At 42.2% G+C, this 22,290-nt stretch overlaps 1 protein-coding gene across 6 annotated transcripts in view; it reads right to left on the bottom strand.

Annotated features, from left to right (window-relative positions):
- SUSD6 (sushi domain containing 6) overlaps window positions 1–22,290 on the bottom strand; it is a 100,221-nt gene that overhangs the window by 50,580 nt on the left and 27,351 nt on the right. The window lies entirely within an intron of this gene.

Here is a 22,290-nt window from a genome sequence, read left to right as displayed (position 1 = left end):
ACTAAAAGGAGCTGCATTATAGATACGAGACCATAACTTTTCACTTACCTGCTAATGTTTCAGATGTGAAGACTGCCTACCCCACAATTAATTTTAGCTTTTCCTTTCAAGACAGTCCCAGAGGACACAGCATCTGGAGGACTTGTCTCAAAATATCTTCAAGAGAGCCAGTCTCCCACCACTTTTCAGAAAGTCTCCAAGACACAGCAAACTGTACTAGACAGTTAAGATAAATAAATCAAATGCTTCTTCAGTCACCTGGAGAGGTACAGCAAACCTGACAGCCAGCCAGCAGGAAAACACACACTTAGGAGAAGGAATGTAAAACAACTGGCAAACTTCAGGTATAATGTTCTGACAGTACAGAGCACAGCAATTAAAACTGCAGGAAATGACACTGCTCATACCTGAGGACTGAGGGATTCACCAATAGCCTAGCAGACACTGTCACAGCGAAAACACTCGTACACAAACAAAGCACAGCTGGGAAATACAAGCAAGCACAACACTGAAGCCTTATTTTTAATTAAGACCCAGCCAAACACATATTCCACCAACCTATGGTTTTAACCTGCATGACCTCCAATGATAACTTTGGACCTGGATGAATAACAGTGTCATGCATAAATCCAAACTAATGAAGGAAAGTTGAGACTAACAGTCTGTGTGTACTGAAGGAGAGCACTGGTATAAAGACAACTGTGTGAACGATGAAATAAAAAACCAACCAAAGAAAAAACACCCTGGAAAAAAACTAAATCAACCAACAAAATAAAACCAACTATAAAAACCTCACTTGAAGACACATTCCAACACTTTACCATGCTATTGCTTTCTAATATAAAGCTCCCAGGTGGAAACAAAAATTTCAGAAATTAATGGGTTTTTTACACTTGACAACAAGAATAATTTAGTTTTGAGGGAAACCCCATTCAGTCACAGCTTCTTCACATAAATGAATATTCATACTGAAGAGGGATTAGGTTTTTTCCTTTGGTCAAGTTTCCCAAAGACATTCAAAACTGCTGGATAACTCCAAACAGATTAGAGAAGCGCAGAGGTGGGTATTCTACAATTTTGTACCCTCTAAGAATGGATGGGACACTTGCATTGGCATTCCTGCTACTGGGGAAGGCAGTATGACTTTCAGATCCTTAGGTACTTCTGAGATGAAAGCAATACACCAGCACTGACCAGAGAAACACATACTTAAAGAGCCATAACTCACATTTCCAATTACTCAGTCAAAACAGTAGCTGCATTATGGGAGGAAATATGCAGACTTGCTGTTAAACCTGGCAATCATCCTAGTGAAAAGAGGGTTTTTCCTTAGTTCCATGTCACTACTATGCTCATATTTACTTCACAAAAGGGTTATCTTTAAAATTTGAATCTTTCAAGTCAGTTAGACTCTATCAAAGACGAATTCTTTGTCTGTGTACATCCTGCCTTGAAATGTCATTTCAAGATGATATTTAAAGTGTCATGTGGCAAGTCTGGAGCTACTGCTACAATAAACTGCGTGTCTACCCCTTTTGTTTCTTGCTTCATTTGGAGGGTGAAGGAGAGAAGTGAATCTATCCCACTATACCTGTAGCACAGCCTATAGATTGCTCATGTCTTCCACAGATAAGGAGCCAATGCTTTGTTCAGCAAACTCCCAATGTGCAGAAAGGAATAACAATCCTTTCACTTACGTGCTAGGACTCCTTCAGCAACAATTAGACTATAGAATGAAGAAATACTCCGTGGGAAGAAAGCTAAGCCAGTTAATCCGTATATCTGCCCCCTCCTCTCAAGTCAGATCTCTCGCATGGAATTTAAGTTTATATTCAACTGGAAGAAGCCAGCATCTGGCCTATACTCCAGGCCAACAGAGGGCTGCTTACTTCCAAGAGTCACTGCTCAACACAGAATCACAGCTCTGACAAAGCAATGCACCATCTTCAACAAATGCTCTTCTGATTAGATCAAGACAGGTCTGCCCTCCCCATTCCAATATAACAAAGCCTCATTAATATAACAAACTCTGAAAGTCTTGGTAAGGTATCTTTTAAAGGTGGCCCTCCCTGCCCCTGAAACAGTGCATGCCAGGTGACATATCAGGGGCCAGAAGGAGAGGTAGGGAAGAGGGCATGCAATTATCACAGAATTTGCTGAGCCACCTGAGATGTCCTACCTTGCCCCAGAGGCGTTCTCCTTTCTCAAAGACTGCACCTGGAAGTCAGCAGTCCAGTTCTGGTCTCTGAACAGCAAACAAGTTAAAGATAACTAAAGCAAGAATATCATCTGAGGGAATCAATTATTGCTTATTCTTGATTCACTAACAGATTGCTCCAAAGCATAGCACTGCTCCTCTCCTTTCTTCTAAAATTGGCCATCGTTTCCCCATCTCTCTTCAACTACCAAATCACTCAAATCCCAGGTTTTCAGGGATCCTGTCTGCCAGAAGCCTGGGGCCACCCCACCAGGAATGCTGTAAATTGCTGCTGCTATGTCTATAGTAACATCCCACTAAGCTGATTTAGTTCAGTGTGGGATTTGAAGGAGACACAAGGGTAGCTGGCCCATTTAGTGGACAAAAGCATGGACAAACCCCTCAGAATTATTATGAGACAAAGGGCACAGGTACTGCTTTTAAGGATCCTCCCTTAGGCTTCAGCCAAGTTACGGAACTTGTTCCCAGCCTTAACTGTTCCTTGGGAAAATTATAAGATGAAAGAGATTCTGACTAGTTAAAGTATCTTTTCTTCCCAGAGAAGAGCTGGTGGTTTGGAAGCTATTTAGACAGACATTCAATTCTCTGAAAATTGACTGTTGTTTTAGCACATTCCTTATACCTACAGCTCAGGGGGAAGCAGCTTCCATAACAACTCTCCAGGCCTCCACCGCCAGAAGTTAACTGGAGTGCACTGTAGAGCACACACATTATCAGAGACATACTCTTGGGGATAGAGCTTAACAATTCATGGGCTCGTGAATCAAAGCGATTCCCTGTGTACACACAGCATTAAGGAATGGGCTGGTTTCTGCAAGAAACAATGAGGCAGAAGCTGAGAGTAAGTAGCACAAATATGCAGAGCAAGAATATTTCAGACCCATCTCACATGCCACAGCCTGGGCTGAAGGGTTATTCAAGGATTAAGTTTAAACAGAGATGTTTTCAAAGATAATATTTAGTATAGCCAGCAGTTCCCATAAATAGAGTAAGGAGGGGAGAAGAGATTCTTCTCTGTTAAAGGTACATTAGTCAATAAAGGTGGTGGTTTTTTTGCTTTCTTTTTAATGTGAACCTTGAAAAACACCTATTAAATATAGATAAGACAATAAACCGTCCTCTATATCCACACAGTCAACAGCCAAACGCCCTGAGAGGAGCAGATGTTATCAATGAGGAAAAAAGTACCCACTGATCCCAGGTTACAGCCATCCCCACTTCATTCTTTCCTTCAAGTCTTGGCATCAAGGAAATTCCCCAATGATGCTTCAGCATGAGTCCCCCCTTGCTGCACTGCCAATTCTACTTGCACAACAAGCAGTAGTTTGCTTCTACATGAAGTCCCTGAAACAGGCATCAGCTTCCACTGAAGCCATGCAGGCCAGACTTCTTGCTCACTCTTAAACCACAATCAGCCCTTTCCAAAGATGACGCACTCATGTATGGTAGGAGCTTTCTCTAAGCTAAGCTATTGGAGACCTTTGCCATTTTTCTCATTTCTCATTTATCTTTATCCAGAGAAGAGCAACCAGGCTGGTGAAGGGACTTGAACACAAGCCCTATGAGGAAAGGCTGAGGGAGCTGGGGTTGTTTAGCCTGGAGAAGAGAAGGCTCAAGGGAGACCTCATCACTCTCTACAACTACTTGAAAGGAGGTTGTAGCCAGGTGGGGGTTGGTCTCTTTTCCCAGGCAGCTATCGACAAGAGGGCATGGTCTCAAGCTCTGTCAGAGGAGGTTTAGGCTGGATGTTAGAAAGAAATTCTTTACAGAGAGGATAATCAGGCATCAGAGTGGGCTGCCCAGAAAAGCAGTGGATTTTCCATCCCTGGAGGTTTTTAAGGCAAGACTGGATGTGGCACTTAGTGCCATGGTTTAGTAACTGTGGTGATAGTGGATCAAGGGTTGGACTTGATGATCTCAGAGGTCCTTTCCAACCCAGCTGATTCTATGATCTTCCAGACTTTCAGAAGCTGCCAACTCATATCCCTTGATTCAAGATCCCTTTGTAAACATGTGTAAATTTTCACAGGATTATGACTTAATTTTCTTTTGTCAGAGCAGGACTCCTAGGTCCCTGTGAAAAAAGCACTCTTTGGAAGTCATATTCTCAGGACATGAAGGAGAACCAGAAACTGGTCAGTCTGAGGCTCTCTAGTTCTCAAGATTCCTGGCACAGCTATGTCCTGTGTCACTGTTGCTGGAAAACAGGTCTTCGACCTGAATTCATCAAAGTTTATTTAGGGAAGTGTTCAGTATGTTTGGAATGCCACTGGCTTGCTTCTAAATACCATACTTGGAACTTACCAGGAGAAAATTAGCTATCCTCATGCACAGCAGAAATCTTTATTTTATCCACATAGTTTTTCCCCTCACAGAATTATACTCAGGAATTGTTTGTTAACTCTTGAATGCACACAGCAAAGATCAGTGGTATGAGTGATGTGTGTGCACAGCACACCTTTTGAAATGCTAAGCATTGTTCTTGCCTCGTGGTCCAGCTGAAAGTGGAATCTAATGTAAGCAATGTGGTTCAGAGGATTTAACCTTCATCCTTAGTTGCTGGTTTTGTTGTATCCTTATTTTGTTTGTTTTCAAAGAGTAGTCAACCTTTAAAACAAAAAAGTCAGCTTCTTGGCTGCTAAATAAAAAAAATCCAGAAAAATCAACTCCAACTGCCAGCAGAGGAAAGAAATCCCTAATTCTACTTACCTTCTGTAGTTACACCAGTTTAATTGAAAGCTTTTAAAAACAGAATTGTATTTTTAACATTTTTGGTTAGTGTCACAGTTCAATTACACTGTTCAGTTAAACTAGGCAGAAAGATTAAAACCAAAGCCCTTGAAGTAACCTGCAAGCAGTTCAGAAAAATCTTAATAATCTGACTTTTCGGCACAGCCAACTCTCAATTATTCACAATAATTGGAAGAGGTGGAAGAGGAAAAGAGGAAATAAGAAAAGCCAAATAACATGTAAGACTTCCCACACCCTGTCCAGTAACCAGATGATGTGCTTAGTAGCTTTATTTTACACCTTCATATCTGAATTACAAAAAGGCAAATTTCTGCATAGCACAGCCACAGCATAAAGCAAATACTAAACTGCAAATATTCCCTGCTACAGAGAAGAATCACTAGGAAAGACTGAGCTGCTTATTCTGGACATTGGAATCAGCACATGCTCCTGAAAATGACCTCACTGCAATATGAAGTGGAACCTGAATACTTGGGTTTCCTTCCTCATTCTCCAACTGTGCCAAGGGTTTGGCCTATGACCTGCAAAATCAGCTGTTTCTTTCACATGTCTTGCTTTAGCTTTTACCTCCTCTCTCACATGAAGGTTTCTACAATGCTTCCTTAAAAAAAAAAAAAAGTCCTATTTGCATCCAGATCATGCTTTTGCACCTCTCCCTTGATTGCCTCCTTATATCACTTGATACTTCTCAGAAACTCATCCTGAGGTTAGCCAAGCATATTTTTTCTGTGGGCTAAAGGCAGGGAGCACTTCCTTCCTCCATTTATTCCTCTTCCACGCTAGCACCTGGGGGCAAGCCTTATCTGAGCTTCTTCCCTGCTGCAGCCCACAGAGGTATGGACAGCAGGCTCACAGGTATTCCTGAGCAGACCAAACAAGCTTCAACTCCAACAGTCACCTTAGAGGTAAGTAAGAAGGAAGGAACAGACTTCTCAAGGTGTGCAAGGAAGAGGTGCAAGGTTGCCAAGGGGAAAAGGGGTGGTATTCAGTGCCTTTCTCTGTCCACTGCAGGATGGAAATGCTCAAGTCAGTTGTGGATTAACAAACTGACAAGCAGGGCTCATCACTCATACTTTTAGAAACAGAATCAGAGGCAAGTCTCAGTCTTGTAATGATCCTTCCCCATTTCTACATACTGTAGCTGTCATGCCAGGTCTGACACAGTCACAGAGGATTTGAATTTTATGACTTAAAAAAAAAAAAAAAGGCCAATTTTCCTTGTCTTAGTAAGCCCAAGAGAAAGCCCTAAATACCACTAGTTTCCCAGATTTCAAGAAGTTTCCTTTAAATTCACAGATTTTCACCGGAAACTTATCTTCCTCTTCCCAAATAAAACAGAAAAAGAGATCAAAATCCAACTGTCCTTCCAAATAAGGAAGGAGAGGCTAGTTATGGGCAGGCTGTGAACTTCCAAGAACAAGGAAGAAGAAAAACAGAGCTGCAGAGAAGCAGTGGGGAAAGTTAGACAGGTTAATGCACACAACTCCAACGCAAAGCAGATTTCTGTACTATTACAAAAATGCCTACAGCAGCAGGGTCACGTCACCAGTGAATGAAGAAAAAACACTTATTAAAAAAACCTGCTGGATCTACTTTAAAGCATTTTTTTATTTCAAACACACTGTCATTTATGCAATCTGTGGAAGAAAGAGACTGGGGTATTGTGGAGAATACATCTCACAATCTTTTGGGTGAGTTTTCGTTGTTTGGGTTTTTTTAAACATCTTTATTTGGAAAAGTATTCCCTTTGGAAACTATTGTTTCAGCATTTTCCTCCTGCCACACTGCATCAGAAAAGCTAGGTTTCATACTTTTAGCTTTAATGAGTACAACAGCACATTTACAGAGGACCATATGCACAAAATGTTCCAGAATGCTTTCCAAAAATAATAAGTCCTGAAAAAGAAAACTCACAGTAATGTGAAACTGCTTCAGAGAAGGAGCATAAGGAAAAGCCGTGCAAAGGCACAACCTTGTGAAACCACATCCAAGCTTGAAATGTTACTTTCAGTAACAGGGTTCACAAAGCAGCACTGGGTTGCTAAGGTCACTCGAATATCTAGGATGCTATTCTCCTTTGTGCAGCTGTGTTCACCTGGTTCAGGGTATGCCCCACAAGGTCCATATACAGTAAAGGCTTATTTTATAATCCCTCACTACTAGAACATACTTCTCCCCATCCTTACCATTTGCTGTGGTTTCATTTCAACTGATGTGGCTAAAAGCATCAGTCTGCTATACATGCAGCTGCAATGCCACCAGGCAGCACAGCCATTTGAAGAGGACATCCACTTGGAAGTCATCTTCCTATCAAAGCCCTCTAAATATCAACTTCGATGAACCAGTCTGACATTTAAATAAGGAACTATACTAGAAGATGGAGGAACTCTTACATTTATTCCTAAAAAGCACAGATGTGAGATACAACTTTAGTTTAAAATTATCACACTTCCCAGATAGTAAAATATCTACTCACCCACTTTCAAGAAACTACAAAAAACGTAGTACAGTATTTGTTACTTGAATCCCAGCTTATATAGGAAGTTTTTAACAACAGATATGTTGTAATATCAGAGCATTCCAGGCTAACAAACCCTCGATGTCTGAATGCCTGTTGGTACAAAGGTCTTTACAAAGATAAACTCATAACACAAAAAACTCTGAAAAGTAAGACTGTCTCTTAAGTCCTCTAAAAATTTCATCTTCCAACAACATAGATCATTGACCAAACTGAGAAAGTTAAAAAGCACAGTTTCAAATTCTGGTTCTGACTTTAAGATTGCATTTGGGATTCTAACACAGCAGAGAATTACTTCAATAGATCTCAATTAGAGGGGAATAAAAAGGTAAGCCTTCAAAAGGTCTCAGCACCATGGCTCAGTTTTGTATCTATTAGCTCACTATTTTCCTTTACTTTTGTCTTTTAGTAGCTGGAAAGTTGTTAATTTTATTTTTGCTTTTTCTACTTAGGATACACGGTGCTAAAGGCAATGATGTACAAACACTCACGGTGGCAAAGACCCATCACAGTGGCAGCGGGCACGTTTCACTCCACAGAGCCATATTACTCTTGCAAGTATACAGCTGTGAAAGAAAAGTTTTTGTATCCCCATTTAACCCCCTTGCAGTTGAAGCTGCAGCACACCTAGCACACTGCCTGCACGCAGACCTGCTCCCGTGGGGAAGCGGTCCAGGGCGGCCACAGAAAGTGTCCCAGGTAGATTCCCCAACTGGGCACCCTTATCAGCAGCAGGCATGCCAGCACTCAACCTGAGGATTTCAGGCTTCAGGCAAGGTGACAAAAATTAATCTCAAATGCCATACTCCAGGGCCAAGAAAAGAAGAGGTGGGGAACAGGAGCCCGAAGAGTTCGCTTTCTATTAAATCACTCTTGCAATTACCAACTCACAGAGAGCACATATCACTATGCAAAGACCCTCACAGCCTTTTTTTTTTTTGTCTAACTGGCTTCCCTCAACAGGTTATGCCTAATTTCATTTCTAACAAGGGATCAGTTACAATTACATTCTGATTTGAGCAGCACAAGCTAGAAGCATCAAGCCAGAGACACTCTACAAAGGATGGTGCTCATTATGTGTCACAAGGGGACATACACATGCACCACGAGGAGGCCAAACGCTCCAAGCAGAATCCCCAGGATGGGTCCCTTTCTAACAGATTGGCAAACCATCTTCCCAAGACCTACAACCATCATTCAAAGATGGTGTATTAATGATTTAGATTGTGTGCTACAAATTTCCACCATTAGGTTGGGGTGGGAAAGAAGGATGCCAGAAAGAAGTGCAGAGAAGTAAGAGTTTACAGAATAAAATCTGTCATAAAACATTTAAGTTGTATCTCAATAGAAGGTCAGTTTGAAGCTTCAGCTTCTCTCTACCCTGACTCAGTGACATTTAGACTTTACAAAGCGTGGCTGTTAGTGGGAAAAAAATTTTAAAAAGATTAATCACTGTTAGCTGGAACTAGGGTAGCCCAGAGGTGGGAGCCGGGATGCTTTGACCTGCAGCAAGAGGGGAAGCACAGCCTATCTTCTGCACCCACTCTGCAAGTGTCAGAGGGATTTCACTCCTTTGCTCCCCAAGGAGGCACCCCTGCCTAGCTGTCACTAAACAAACTCAAACAATGTAAAGCAAAGTGTCCTGAGGCAGGCAAGGAGCAATGCCTGATAGTAACTGCTGAAGCAGCAGCTCTCAGCACCTTGTTTATATAGTATCAATGTTTCCTCAGCCTTTACTGACTTAGGCTCTAATCTGCCTCTTGTACATCAGCATCTCCACTTTGCAGAGCTAGTTGGGGTTGAGGCCTGCCCCTCCACCATCCAAGCACTTACAGGTTGTGCTGCTACCTTGGCTGAAGGATGAGTCCTTGCTCCTGGCTGACTAGACACCACAATATTGCTGCTCCCACACCCACTCCATAGCTAACCATCCCCTACACAATGCTAATGCATCTTTCAGGAGCTTCCTGGGGAGATTGAGTCCTTGCACTGGGACAGCTCTGGGGCCAGTGGAAGGAGCAGCTGGGGAAAGGTAACAAACTCCCACATGAGTTTTGCTGCCAAAGCTTTAAGTGTTCGAAACCCCTCTCTGACTCAAGTGAGCAGCCTAATGTGCTGGACCCAAGAAGCTACACAAGCTTCTTGCTCCTAAAACTGGCTCCATTTTCAATCCACATTAAAGTGGGGAAGAAATAATGTACTATGCATAAAGATGCTCTACATCTAAACCCTTCCCCTAAGTCACAGCTCCAGTGTTCTGGTTTCCATGCAGATTAAAAGCCAAAAGGCCGTGTGAGAGTGCTCCACAATAGCCAAAGGTAACACAGGCTTGCTTAGTTAGAGGAAGTCAAATGAAAACAAAGCCAAAAGAGGGGGAAAAAGTTACACAAAGCAGAACAGTGAAAGTCAGCACATTGCTCTGGCAGTAAATCTTACAGTTTTGTGTAACAGTGAGGCTACAAAGTAGTGCTGCACCAGGCAAGAATCACATAAATGCCAATGCTGGCTCAGAAGGAAATATACCCAGAAGTCAGAGCATACAGGTTATTAACCTTCTACCTCACACTTTAGTTTTTTTGCTAAACCACCCAGGACTGCAGAAGCTCAGCAAGTCTTTGTCCAATCTGCCTCAAAACCGTAAGGAAAACTCTTTTAAAGATCAGATTCCTTCCTGATACTCCCATGTGCAAAGACAAACCCTGGAAAAGGGCACAGGCAATGCCTCTTTACCACTGGGTCCAGAATCCAGAGGTAAAGCACCCTGTCAGCAACCTGAGAAGTTACCTCCCTGCCTGTTGTCCCCCAGCCAAGCGTACCACTCCCAGGTGCTACCTCTCTCCTGGCTCTAGTCATAGTTCTCCACCCTTGAATGGGCCAGGTGCCAGGCAAGCAACCATGAAACACAAGCAAGAAGGGGAATAAAGTGTCTTCACTGGTACTCAAATGTCAACAGGCTGGGTACATGACTGTAAAGGATATCACACATGCTTCCCCAAACACCTCTTTTCAGTGTTCCTCTTACGCACACAGAGCTGAAAAGTGGAAGATCCCTACCCATTCCCTCTAAAAAGTGCATTTTAGAGCAGGCATATACAACTCTACTATCTGAGGGTAGGAAATAAGTAGGTATGTCAAGCCACTAGCAACTAAGTGAACAGTATATCCACTTGGGAAACAGGTCACTGCTTTTCTTGGGGGTTTGATGTGTCTCCAAGCACCCTGCATGAGTACACTTAAGCCATAAAACTATTTGTCAAGAAAAAACATTCTAACACAGAATTCCAAGTGACCTCTGCTCGCTCTCACGGGAAAAGCACAGCAACTCCAGTTTCAACTGCCTTTAAAGGAAGACTGATTCTATTATTATTTTTTTCCAGACATCTTGCAAATAAGTATGAAGGTCCTGCGACAGCCAGTAATCCTCAAGCAATTTCCTGTCTCTGGAAACAAGGTTCCCTCAGACTGAATTGATTAAATAAAGGTTATTAGAATTAGTATAAAGCAAGCTAGTTTAAAAGTCATCCTCTTAATGTTTTCACCTGTAACACAGTGCTCCAAGCAGTAGCACAAAGATCAGCTACAAGAGCTTAGAGGGTAAGGAAATTAATATGCAAGACCCACCAAACAGCAAGAAGATCATTTAAAACTACTTTCAACAGCAGAGGATTTTCATGTTTGTTTAATCTATTTTCAAGTGAGTTTCTCAAAGAGAATGCATGCCTTTTTACTGTACTCTTAAGATTACAATTTTTTTCTCCATTTTGTCAATCTGACATGCAATTTAGTCGTTCAAGAGTCAGCAGTGGTTCCCACCAAGGCTGTTTTCCTTTTGCCTCCGCAGTTTAAGATTTTGCTGCAAAACAACTTGGTAAATCCATTTGCAACATCTTTCAGTGTTACCAATTTCCTTTTCCTCTAATAAATAAAAACCATACAGAGATAAGTTAGTTCCTACAAATGCTACATATATGTGGAAGAACACAAACAGCCAGATGTCAAAATGAGAAACTTGCTCAACAATTCTCTGTCATCTCTTGACCAGACAAGAGGAAGTAACAGGAAAATAATTACACTGGTGCAACTGTTTAAAAGACACAGAACAACCATTTAAATTAAGGCATGCTTTACAAATAAAAACCCTGTATATTGCAGAAAGGTCAAACATAAACATCAGACTAGCAACTATCTCATATGCACACATTAACTGAGCTTCCCATTCTTATTCATAAGGAAAAAAAAAAACATTATGCAGAGTTTTCAGAAAGGGTGCCTGCATAGGAACTGACAAAGAATTTTTTCAAATAACTTCTCTTCACTAATGCAGGGAAACAACTGTTAAAAAAACCCACCAGATATAATCTGTAGCTCCACCTACAAAGTTCAGGGCAAGACTGTATTATGAGTCACATACAATGGCTGTAACCAGAAGAGTTGGTGGTCTGTCACTTGCAGCTATCCAGACTTCTATCAGGATTTTTAAAAAGCCATTACAGGTTTCATTTCATGAAAAGCATACTCTCTGCTTGCTTTTATACACATTCTAACTCATCTAAGACTGCTTTTCTGGGTAAGCTGAACATGACATTTAACTGATGTAAGCAACAGTTGGCTCTGGACAACAAACTATTGCCTCCCTTTGTGCTTCAGAATCTGCACTCCTCCTGAAGCAAGAGTCACTCTTTCACAAGCAGAAAGTGGGGGGAGGACAAAGAGAAGCCTGCACTGTGGAACATCACTAGTTCCAGTAAGGCTCCACAGGACTTTACAGGGCACATTTTGAGGAAACCACCCTCCTTACAGCATGCTATGGAGCACAATAGCTATCAGAAACTCTTTCTCCAACACTCACATCCCCCTTCCCTGGCCTCCAGCAATCGAGTCACAGCCTCCACCTCCTTTTCCAGCCTCCCCACCACCTCCGAGTTCCACTCCTCAGAAGCGCTAGAGTGCAGCTGCTGGAAATCACTGCAAAGGCTGCTTCACACCACCCCTGCAAATGGAAAGAAATTCCAGTGAAATGCTACTACAAGCCCTTTTGAAAGGTAGGACCATCTGCTGGTAAGGACAGACCAACCATGTGCTCCTGAAAGACCAAAGTTAAGTTCCATCATCTCTGCCAAGCAAAGCCATACTATTTACAAAGGTATCAACAGTCTTCACTGCAAGTTCCTTGCAGACAAATCCAATATTAAAAACTTAATTATACTTAGGCTACATTTGCTATGAAACAGGTGTAATAGGGCAGGACTTTCAGTTCTTTGAAGATGATTTGCCATTGATAACTTTTTATTTCTAACCAAAGAAAATGTTGGGTTTTGTCACTAGACCAACAGCAAGTTTCAGTCTCAGAAATCATGACATAAAAAGTTACTCTTCCCAAAAGACAAAAGGCTCTCAAGAGAACTTTCTGGTATACCCTCAACACCACCACCATCAGGGGAACACTTCCTTGCAAACACTGCAAGTACTTCCACCTGCAATGAGAAACACACAGCAGGTGGTGGTCTGAAGCATCAACAGTCGCATGACGCCCAACTCAAAATTTTTGCTTGCTTTCTTTTCTAGGGAAATAATCTTGACTTCCTCACTGCAAGAAGGTCTCCTGATTTGATGGGCATGAAGAAATGCAGAAGGAGGAAAGAACCAGCCTTGTGAGGGCTGTATCATTTTAGTGCACAGTGACACTCAATCCCCACAGCACATTACTGAGAGCAGCTTTAGAGCTCACCTTCAAACCAGTTATGAAGAAATGACAACATGGAGAGGAATTCCAGTTCACTTCTACTACAAGTGTTCACCCAGGCCTACATACAAAATGCAAAAGGTTTGGGACTGGTGAATTAAGACCAATCATAGTAACATGAAAGACACTGCAACAAAAGAAAGATGCACAACCTACAATGAGATTCAATTTGCAGAAGCCCAAAAAAAAGCTGAAACTGGAACAGGGGACACCCTACATCATTGTCTTCATTTCATCAATACCGGGAAGGTCTGGTTCATGGAATTAGCTAAAGTTAAGGGTTGAAACTAATTTTTAGATATTAAGAAGATTAACCCAAGGTCTGCAAACACCTTTGTTTCAAGGCACAAAAAGGAATCCTCTGCTTCTTTAGCCAATAAATTATTAAATCCCCATTTCCTAGATAGAAAGTTTATTTCCTCCACTATTGTAAGTTAAGAATATGTATGAGAGAAAAGAGGGTATAAGAAATAAATCAATCTTGAAGAACTTCAGAGAAGTGATTAACATAATCAACACTTCTTTTTAAAACCACACCTGAACTGTAGGTGGCTTTACACAGGTGACTTGCATAAGAAATCATTTATCAACAATCAAACCAAAGCTTTATAAGCCTTCTGGAAGGGTGTTGGCTTACCATCAACTGGATAATCCAAATATTTTGGCTTGAGAAATGTCAGGCCTGTCCCCAGCAATGTTTGTCTTAATCTCCTCAGCTACAAGTAGCCAGTAGACTTCAGGCAAGCCAAACCTGCTATTTCACTAGAATCAAGATGGAGAAGACTAGTCTTTAAATAGCATAAACGTGGGCAATAAAGGCTGCAGCTACCACAGGTCTATCTGGTCTGTTTTCCTATGGTTGAACGCTGACACATTTTCTGAAATAAATGACAGCCACGTGCTTCCTTACAGCAGGCTCTCATTGCCTTACATGGGAAACATTTCTTGTCAGACACACAGGAAGCAAAGGTTAGATCAGATTTTAGTTGTGGGATCTTTTCATGCTGTGCAATAAAAAGTCCACTGATTTCATGCTGCTTCCTCCTCCGCTGAATTCTCCTTCCTCATCCCCCTCACTCAATGTAAGCCTCTTGGCTGAAACGTCATTTCTCATCCCTTCTCTTTAGCACATGCTTTTTACATCTTTTTTCACATATAACAGCTAGTTGTTTAACTCACTACAGAAGTCATGCAAGGGAAGATATGCAGACAGGAAACCTGGGGCACATGCCAAAGGATAAACTCTTGCTTCAGACAGGTATGTGACTAGGTGGGGGAAGGGGGGGGAAAAAAAAAAAAAAAAAAAAAAGCCCTTCACAAGCACTTCTTGCCTCATTAGCAAAGAGAGGCACAAATCAGAGCCTACAAATCAAACCATGCTGTGCTAGGTGCTGTATAAACACAGACCAAACAAGACCACTGCTACAGGGATATCACGAGCTACCACAACATGGAGAGAAAACACCTCTTTAATCTGAACCACCACTGGCATTCAGTGATCTTTTTCTCATAGAAGATTCTTGCCACATCACAGCCAGAGAACTCCAGATCTCCTCTCTCCAGGTCTACTGCAAACATGCAATAAAATCTGTACCACGCCTGTTCTTAATGCTTTCTTTGTTCATTACAGTAGATTCAGAAGATTGAAAAGGAAATTAAAAGGTCACTCAGATACTTGAGCTGTCCCAAACATGCCAATAATTTAGCTCAGTAGCAAGAATCAAAGGGCAAAACTGCTTGGAAACATGTTTCCTTCAAATTCTTATCAGTAAATATTTAACCCCTTTTTCATTTTTGTAGCTACAGTCCCTGACACAAGCTTGATACTTATGGAGTAAAGACTGACTTTCTTTGCCAGCAAGTACACTCTCCAGCTTCCAGCTCTTTCCCTTTGTTTTGAAGTCTTAACACTGCCTCACCTCTGCTTTCATTTCTCTTTCATTCCTTCTTAAAATTACTACCACACCTCCTTAACCTCTTTGCACATTCTAGTTCACGCTTCACACGCAGGACCGAGCCTTCCCTCACCCACATTTCCCTGTGCTATTTCCTCAGCTGAACTCATTAACAATGTCTCCAGGACTTCCCATGACTGACAAAAATCGCCCCTGGGCAAATAGGAACGAGTTTGCAAGGTTTTGAGGGCAGTTACTTTGTGCATTTTGTAAAGGTCCAGTGCGGCTGCAGCAGCAGCAATTTAGCGTTACTTGTACGGGTACACCACCCCCTCAGCAAGGGCTGAGCAGTACTCTTACTTTTTGGAGCTCAGTGAAGCAATGAAATGCATTCTGGTGTTGGGGGCCATGTTCCTTCGTGCAAGGGGTTATCACCACCCTACAGATACCTGCAAAGGGCTTCCCTAAACAACCACAACTGGGAACACAGGAATCTCCTGCTCCAGGAAAAAGAGCGAACTGTCTCCTCTCCCATGCCACACGTACTTTCAGAAAATGTGCAGGTTTTGTGGCAGGGAGACTGGTTTTGGATAGGAGAAAGGAATGGGAATGGAGTGTGGAGTTTGTTTTTTTTTTTACTTTGTAATTTCTTTTAACTGCTCCCAGTTTAGTCATGCCTCCTTAAGAGAGAACCTATACACAAGCATACCACCCCCTCCTTGGCTGAGATCATGAGCCACTGCTGAACATATCTTTCAGAGCTTGATACTAAGCCAAAGCATTCCTGCAGCCTGGACCACGGGGTGCTGCAATGGTAGTGCAGAGTAAACTACTGAGAGCAGTGGAACAGAGAACATAGGTTTGCTACATAACATCTCCAGTCATCCAGAACACTGATCTTTAAGATTCTTCTTTTTGTTGTTGCTTACAGGATGCACATTCTGGCAGCACCTCAAAAACTGTAATAACTTCTCTAAATACAAATGAGACTACTACAAAGAAATCTGTCTCTTCATGATGTCTTAGCATTTATCTAGCCTTTCCTTGCATTTTATCACCCCCAGTGCAGCTGTTCCTCTTCTAATTCCAGATAAAGATGAAAACACTGCTTCCTTGCATCCTTGTAAGTGGACCCAATGGGATTCTCAGTGAACATGACTCTGCTCCCAAACACAGCTATCAGCAGGTTTCACTCCTGTGGTTTTGTCTTCTACTAAGAGCAGCATCAAAGTTTTAGAGCCATCTATCACAACTGAGTAACCCTACCATTAATCCCACCATCCTCAAACATACTCTCCCTCCCACTTAAGAGTACTCTAGGTTTCAGTCTCCTTCAGTAGGAGTAGATACTTAAAACAGAGTGGCTTGTTGACTGGCTCTGTCAAGGGACCACGCTAATTTTGGAGATACCTGAAAGTGATAATATTTTGCAACTACAGCTGCCTACAAGATCAGCTTGTCTCACTGAATGTAGCAACTACAAGCTCTCACATGCTAAGCAGAGTTTACAAATACATCATCACAAGTGACTTACAGCATCAAACAGAAAACAACAGGACCAAGAGCACCCAGACACAGGTCTTCCAGAAAGGACCTAGTGATTTCTGAACACAGACAGGAAGGGCAGTTCCATACCACAGGTTTCTTCAGTCCATAGTCTGAGGTAAATCCCTTGGGCCCTGAGATAAGCACCTGCTGACCTGTTTCCTTTACCAGAGGACAGAATCCCTCCTCTAGAGGTTCATGCTTTCCCCAAAGGAGAATCGACCCATATCACTGCCATAAGCCTTACAAAGTAAAGCAAGAGACAACATACCAATGGAGTGGTCCCAAGACCTGTGCTAGTGCCTCTTCTCAGTACAGTATTAATCACAGAGCACAACCAACCAGACACACACTTTTAACTGTTCCACAGTTGCTATCTGCATTCTCTCAAAAGGGAAAGACGAAGCTAGCAATTGCTTCATCTTAGGCAATCTCATCACCTCACTGAACCATGGACAAATTTTTACTGCTAAATCATGACAGCTTCCTTGATATTAACAGCAAATCCTCCTTCTCACTCCACAAATCTTAAAAAAAATATCTACCATCATATTCTCCTTTGTTTGACACCCTTCTTAGTAATTATGACACGTAAATCTTAGCCAAACTGACATCTGCTTATCTTTGCACAGAAAACCAGTAGGCAGGGTCCCTGAAAAGGGAAAAGAAAGAAATTCTGACCATGGCTAAATTTACAGGGAAAGGGGAAGAAGCTGCTTTCAACCATGCCCACATAAATAGCCTACAGAAGATCTCAGTTCATAACCATGCCTGTTTCAGCTGCATGTGTGATAGACTGCAGGTCAGCATGGCAGTGCAGGCTCAGCCAACCTCGGACACTGCCTTAGGGCAACAGATCTCCAGTGGCAAAATGATGTGCCCCTTCCCATATGAGGATTCCTAAGAATACAGTGCAATGCAACAACATCTGTCACCAGAAAGGACTGAAGTTTGAGTGTTTTGTCAAGTGCTTCATACTCCATGCAAACAAAGACACAACAGAGGACAACTGTTTATGGGTTCAATCCTTAAATTCCTGCATCCAGACTGTGGAATGCCATGGTCTCTCTGGCACTCATAGACATTTGTCTGCTGCAGTCCACCTCCATATGCCTACTCTCCCTTAGTAAACTGGAACAGCAGCTCATGAGTACGCACGAGGATAAACTACACTGGCAGGGAGAACATTGAAAAGAACCACTTACATGCAAAAATATCCCCATTCTCCCACTAGAACAACGCTGCTCTTGGATACAAAGTGATGCAGATTTGCAAAGAAACTGCATTCACTAGCAAACCAAAACCAAACTACCACAAAGAAGGTGGGGTGGAACAATCTGTTTTATGCTGAAGAACAAAGTGCAGAGGCCACAAGTAACAGCAAAACAGAAGGAGAAACTATTCAGCTGAGCATACTGAACCAGAACACAGGGTTCAGTTACCACCTATACACACAGACACATCAGATCCACCACCCAAGCAACATTTCATGCAACCCCTGACTTATTTGTAAATGCATATTAAGAAATTCAGGGCAATAATCTGATACACTGAAGATGAACAATATCACAGCCCACTGCAAACAGGATAAAAAGAAAACAAAGAGAATTTGTGTAACAAAGCAAAACACAGCAGGAGAGGAACATCTGCTGCTTTTACCAGGAATAACATATGGTCAGTATCTGAAGAAAGGAGAATGAGTTCATTCATATTTAAAAGCAAAGTAATAGGTCGTTCCTTCCAAGTTAAGAGGCAAAATGCCTGTTCCCCTTTTCCTGTTACAGCCCCATCATTCGCAGTCTAGATATAGCTTTCCAAGGAACTGGTGCAGTCAGTATTCTGGCCTGGACAGTCAAGGTCAGGGCACTTTTCATGTTAAGATGCCAGATAGAGGAGGATGAGAGGAGCATGAGAATACTCATGTAGGAGTTTTGCCAAGTCCTAACATAAGCCTGGTTTATCCACTGCCTAGTCAGAGTGGCAACACAAAGACCAGTTTTGTCACCAGCAGATCACAGTTACACTCTGGAGTTGCAAGGCAGTAAGCAGTAAGCACGGTTAACACAGTAAATCTCAACTGCTATCGTGAAGCCATTTTCAATCCCTGAAAGCACTGCTCAGAATTGCAACCAACGCAGTCGGTTCTAATCAGAGCACCCAGAATACATCTTTCTTCAGCAAATGTGAGGCCAGATGCATGACAGCAATGTTTTCTAACATCCTACAGAACACATGCATGATAGCTGAGAAAGCTGCTACTTCTGCAGTGCTATCCCACACATAGGTCTGCCACGCAGCAAAGTTACAAGGCAAGAGGGACAATCTTAACGCAACCTCATTTTCTCTTAAAAAAACCCAAACCAGGTCTTTTTCTGTTTGAACACCTGTTGCTGGGTACCATTTAGTTGTGAAAGCAGAAAGGACCACTGGTACTAGCAAAGGTCCTCAACAGTTAATTCACCTCTCTAAGAGTCTCTCCCTCCCAGCAAGATCTTGCCACATTTGCTGGTTCTTCCTGAAATCACACTTGCTCTCTGGAATTCAAGAATTCACTCTGTCAATAGAGTTTTCATTGAAAGAGACAGCAAAAAGGATTAGAAGGATTTTGCAGCAGTGCTGAGCAGTCTAAGCCACAAAGAGAACATAGTATAAAAGCCTACTCTGACAATCAAGTGCCAGGAGTAAATAAAATGAAAAATTTTATTTTTCTACTGCCAGCATTACTTCCCAGATCCATTCAGGTCACAGTATTTTCCAGCCTCCCCTCTCCATCCCTTTAAAACACTCCAGTCTGAGTCCAGATATATTACTGCCCTGACCCACACATCTCACTTTTTATTTGCTCTCTGCCTGTGGAAGGGAATTCAGGCAAGCAAGCCAGAGATGACCATTCCTACACAGAGTAATCCAAAAGTGTCTCTAGCAGAGTTAAGCATCTGCTTACAGGAAGACGAAGAGGCAGTCTCCCAGTGTATAGTTCTCATGTAGAGTTCAAGGCTTCTTCAGACTGTGCTCAAGCAGTAAGTGGAAAAACCAACACAGCAAAGAGGAGACACAGACAGCAACTATCTAGCTAACAGCTCCACAACCAAAAAGTGCCAGAGGCAAAAAGAAATGCAGTATCAGAATTTTAGCTATTGCCAGACTAAGTATATACCCAGAAGTTGCTAGCAGTCTCACCTTAGAACCAGAAGCTTCATCTTTATGCTTATGAAAGCCAGCTTTTGATGATAAGTTTGTAGAACAAAGTGTCATTTTCTTACACGTTTTGCCCTCCATCATTTACTGATGATCCTACTACAAAAGGATACACTTAACACTAAATTGAAACAGAAACAGTGCACTTGTGTGGTGTAGCGACCTTCCATGGAAGCTGAAAGCTGGATGCAGGCTGCTGACTCTAAAGCCTTCTACAACTCATGCTTCTGCAAATGGTTTACTTTATTCTTATTTAAGATTTTCCACATCACCAGAAGTTCCTCACAATCAATTTGTAGCAAGACCTATAGTCTCCATTTCTTCCATGTGAAAAGGAAGATCTACTGCCTATAAAAGCACTGCAGAATTAAATGCATTTTCAGACAGAGGGGGCAATTAATAGTATTGGAGGTCAGAAAGGCTGTAGCACAGATATAAGCAAGCCAAAGGGCACTGGAAGAGATTGAATATGGACTTCCATAACAAATACTCTTTTGTCTAGTATCATTAACTCTGCTGGTGGCTAACAGCAATCAAACTGTAGCAGCCTTGTTAGTTTCCAGGAAAGGCAGATTTTGTGGAGACAAACAAAATCCATTGTTTTCCTGTGCAAAACTTAGGAAAGATGATCTACTTTAGGATCACCTGAATCCAGAGCTGGGCACCATGATCCCTTTGCATGTGGAAGCCTGAGAAGAAAAGATCAGAGTAGACCAGCAGTTGTGTGAGACCCCAGCACAAGCACACAGAACTACAGAAAGCAGCAGTGGCTGAAATGCCTCTGCATATGGCACTTGCCCTCTGCCAAGGATAAGGAGGCCAAGGAGGAAGGCTGGTATATCAGAGGACAGACAAAATTTTATATTGTCTTTTCCCAAGTCTGTCCTCAGTTCTGTAGTCCAAACATTAAATTTCATTAGCAAGGAGAGACATGATTACTTCTACCTTGTAAGCTGCTAAACTCTGCCTCAAAAGTATAACTTTGATCCTCATATTTGTGATCTACCCAGTAATTAAAGGAGTTTTCCCTCTGTAAATTAAAAGAAGGTTCAGGTATTAACAGTGCCCCCAGGCTCCTCTGCCAAGGTCTGAACTTTAGATACAGGACAACTCAGTTGCTCATTACCTTATGTAGCACCAAGAAAAGCAGAAGCATAGCCAATCCTTCAAATTTGGAGGGACCAGATTTATTCTTGGGATATCAAAATGACCATACCTATGTCAACGAGCACACTATGACCTGAAAAGTGGAAGTAACATTTCATCCCCTAAATTTTTTCATAATCTTACACAAATATTTGAAAAATTTTTTCAAAGATAGGAATTTCCAGTTGATCAAGTCCCTTTATGTAGTTACTGCTCATGAGGCATCAAGAAACCCCAGAGCAACAGGATTTTTTTTGTTTTCAGAACACCAAGTATTTCAACAATCCTGCCCAATGAAGCCTGGCGAGGAAGTGCTTCTGTTTGATGCAAAAGGAGGTAAGGTCTAGCTCAGGAGGAGATCAAATTCACCTTCCTCCAGAAGAAAGACAAGTACATCATCTTGGGCATTTGTCCTGCACTTGGGTCACAACATGAAGTGCTGTAGGCTTGGAGAAGAGTGGCTGGAAAGCTTCCCAGGAAAAGAACCTGGGAGTGTTGGTCAACAGCTAACTGAACACGAGCCAGCAGTGTGCCCAGGTGGCCAAGAAGGCCAATGGCATCCTGGCCTGTATCAGAAATAGTGTGGCCAGCAGGACCAGGGAACTGATCATTCCCCTGTACTCAGCACTGGTGAGGCCGCACCTTGAATCCTGGGTTCAGTTTTGGGCAACAAACTTCAAGAGAGATATTGAGGTGCTGGAGCATGTCCAGAAAAGGGCAAAGAAGCTGAGACTGGAGCATTAGTCCTATGAGGAACAGCTGAGGGATATGGGGTTGTTTATTCTGGAAAAAAAGGAGGCTCAGGGGAGACCTTATTGGCCTCTACAACTACCTGAAAGGAGGGTGTAGTAAGGTGGGATTCAGTCTCTTCCAAGTAACAAGCAGTAAGACAAAAGGAAAGGGCCTCAAGTTGCATCAAGGAAGGTTTAAACTGGCTATTAGGAAAAATTTCTAATGCTACAAGGTTTGTCAAACATTGTAACAGGCTGCCCACAGAAGTGTTCAAAAGATACATAGATGTGGCACTCAGGAACATGGTTTAGTGGCGGACTTAGCAGTGCTACGTTAATGGTTGGACTCTATCTCAGATGTCTTTTCCAACCTAAATGATTTTACGACTTGGTATCTCAAGCCAAAAACAGGGAACAAAGTATCTTGGGGTTTTGTTCAACAGAGAATCATACAAATCTTCCTCTGTAGTACAGCTATCACTGCATGTTTGCATTCTGGATAAACTGTGTGGTTTATTTAATGCCCACTACAGCAAAATGTGCAC

This window comes from Myiozetetes cayanensis, unplaced genomic scaffold (assembly GCF_022539395.1).
Source record: "Myiozetetes cayanensis isolate MyiCay16 unplaced genomic scaffold, myiCay2020 scf6-25, whole genome shotgun sequence".
In the NCBI taxonomy this organism is placed as follows: Eukaryota; Metazoa; Chordata; class Aves; order Passeriformes; family Tyrannidae; genus Myiozetetes; species Myiozetetes cayanensis.
The sequence above is the reverse complement of the archived record's forward strand: the minus strand, read 5'-3'. Positions and strand labels throughout refer to the sequence as shown.